The sequence below is a fragment of the Drosophila persimilis genome, unplaced genomic scaffold, assembly GCF_003286085.1.
Source record: "Drosophila persimilis strain 14011-0111.01,24,50 unplaced genomic scaffold, DperRS2 tig00001384-arrow-arrow-pilon, whole genome shotgun sequence".
Taxonomy (NCBI): Eukaryota; Metazoa; Arthropoda; class Insecta; order Diptera; family Drosophilidae; genus Drosophila; species Drosophila persimilis.
In genome coordinates, this window is record NW_020825476.1 from 80,960 (window position 1) to 83,840 (window position 2,881).

Genomic DNA, 2,881 nt, shown 5'->3' on the forward strand with positions numbered 1-2,881 from the left:
GGACGAAAATCTGTTGCATCCACAATATTGCAGATTCGAGAAAACTAAAAACGCAGAATCATAGAGAATGACTATATCTATCCGGTTGCTGAATTTGGATCAGATCAGATTATTTTTGTAGCCAAAAGGAACAAATCAATTTGCATTGGCTACGCAGCGCCCGACGTCTCGCTCAGACTGATTTTCTGTCTCTCTCGCACGCATTCTTTGCGGCTTCTGCCGGAGGAGAGCCATACTGACTTAGTATCGGGTATAACTTTAGAGTTGCGGTGTCCGCAGCAACTCACAACGTTCCCCCTCGTTTTTTTTTAAGTTCAGAGGAAAGGTAGCATGAGTCTACAAGAAGAATTTACAATCGTTAATATTTTCCGTCATTTACCTCCAGTATTTGAACTATTTAAATAGAGGGGGCTTAAGAGGGCTAAGTTCGGGTTTTCAGATACATATATTGTTGTTGAGGAACCAAAATTGAGGCAAAAACAATTAAAGTCAAGTATTTAAAACAAGACAGTTAAGTAGAAAATTGATTCATTAATCGGATAAAATTATGTGGGCAGGGCTGAGAGATCTAGATATCTAAAAATATTCGACGGAATATCAAAATTGTTTCTGCTTCGAACTGTATTGGAAAAAGCAATAATGCAGCTGGCTGGATGACAACAAAGCAATAATATAAGTCCAGTCCACATCATTGCAAAGCGACTCTCCCTGCATGGAGCAGACCGAGATCCTCGCCCGCATACAGCCAAAGCATGTCCATTTTCAAGGCGCGGTATGGACGACACAAAAATGTGACGTGTTTTCGGGAATTAAGAACAAAAGATTGTTATCCCCCCCTGTATCTTTCAGTGTAAAAGAGTTCGATGATGCGCTGGCCCAGGATGTGGTTGACCTAAAGGAGCTGCGCAGACTGACGTTTAATGGTGGGATATCACACTTCTGATAGGCGTAGTAATTCATGGACATGAATCCAATCCAATCCACAGGTGTGCCCGATGTACAAAGCTTCCGTGCACTCAGCTGGAAACTGCTGTTGGGCTACTTGGGACCAAGACGCAGCAGTTGGACGACCACGCTGGCCCAGAAGCGAGCCCTGTACCAGCAGTTCATTGAGGAATTGGTACTCCCCCCGGGACACAGCTGCAATGGAGCTGGAGAAGGCGACGGGGACGGGGACGTCGCTGTTGATTCAAGGGGCGTTGGCCTACAAGATCATCCGCTTAGCGAGGGGCCAGAAAGCGCCTAGAACACATTCTTCAATGACAACGAATTTCTGCTGCAGATCGACAAAGATGTGAGGCGCCTGTGTCCCGACATCTCGTTCTTTCAGCAGCCCACAGAGTATCCCTGTGACATTGTGGTGCACAGTAAAGGCGAGCACGGGCGCCGGCTTCACGAACGGGTAGTGCCCACGGTGCTCAGCTCGGCGAACGTCCTGGCCTGGGTTACGTACAGGGCATGAATGAGATTGTCGGACCCATCTACTATGTGATGGCCTCGGATCCGGATCTCTCGTACCGCGCCCATGCGGAGGTAGACTGTTTCTTCTGCTTCACGGCTCTAATGAGCGATATACGCGACTTCTTCATCAAGACTCTGGACGATGCGGAGGGTGGTATAAAGTTCATGATGGGCCTGCTATCTAACATGCTGAAGACTAAAGATATAGCATCTGAAGAGCCAAGAGCTGCCTCCGCAGTACTACAGCTTCAGGTGGCTCACCCTCCTGCTCTCGCAGGAGTTTCCACTGCCCGATGTGCTGCGAATTTGGGATTCGGTATTCTCGGACGAGCAGCGCTTTAATTTTCTCATCAAAATCTGCTGAACCATGATATTGTAAGCTTGCTGATTTATAGAATCCAAAGGGAAGCAATATTGGAGAACGACTTTGCCTCGATTGTGAAGCTGCTGCAAAACTATCCACCCATTGACATAAACGTTGTGATTACTCATGCAGTCTCCCTGGCGTAGCACTCACTTTTAGTGATACCACAGATATTACATATAATACCCGATTCCGGGTAGAGTCTGACAAAGCAATAATCCACAGTGTCTAGTTATCATGTTCAATAGTTCGAAGCACTGTTTCTCTGTTTTATACGTTACAATTTCATAATAAACGAATGTGCTGCATGTGTTTGTGAAACGATTAAAAATGGGAAAACATATTTAACATAGAGTGATCATAGGATTCGCTTCTAGCTCTTGCTTAAGCCGGCTGTGTTTTTTTTCTTGCACCCGCATTCTCCGCCCTTTGCCTAAATATCATACAACATTCTTGTGACTTTGTTATACCCGATACTCAAAATGAGTATTGGGGTATATTAGATTTGTGGTAAAAGTGGATGTGTGTAACGTCCAGAAGGAATCGTTTCCGACCCCATAAAGTATATATATTCTTGATCAGCATCAATAGCCGAGTCGATTGAGCCATGTCTGTCTGTCCGTCCGTCCGTCTGTCCGTCTGTCCGTCCCCTTCAGCGCCTAATGCTCAAAGACTATAAGAGCTAGAGCAACGATGTTTTGGATCCAGACTTCTGTGATATGTCACTGCTCCAAAAATATTTCAAAACTTTGCCCCGCCCACTTCCGCCCCCACAAAGGGCGAAAATCTGTGGCATCCACAATTTCGACGATACGAGAAAACTAAAAACGCAGAATCGTAGAAGATGACTATATCTTCTAGAGTGCAAAATCTGAACCAGATCGTATAATTATTACAGCCAGAATCACGAAAACAATTTCACTCTTTCTCGCTCTGTCTCACTCTAACACACAGGTTTCATGGTCGGTTTTGCCAATTGCAAAATATGAGTTCAAGGATCTCAGAACCTATAAAAGCCAGAGCAACCAAATTTGGTATCCACACTCCTGTGATATC

The 2,881-nt window shown here is 45.1% G+C and overlaps 1 pseudogene; it reads left to right on the forward strand.

The window, feature by feature from the left end:
• Nucleotides 1–752: 752 nt before the first annotated feature.
• On the forward strand, nt 753–1,971 carry LOC6604069 (annotated as a pseudogene).
• Nucleotides 1,972–2,881: the final 910 nt, after the last annotated feature.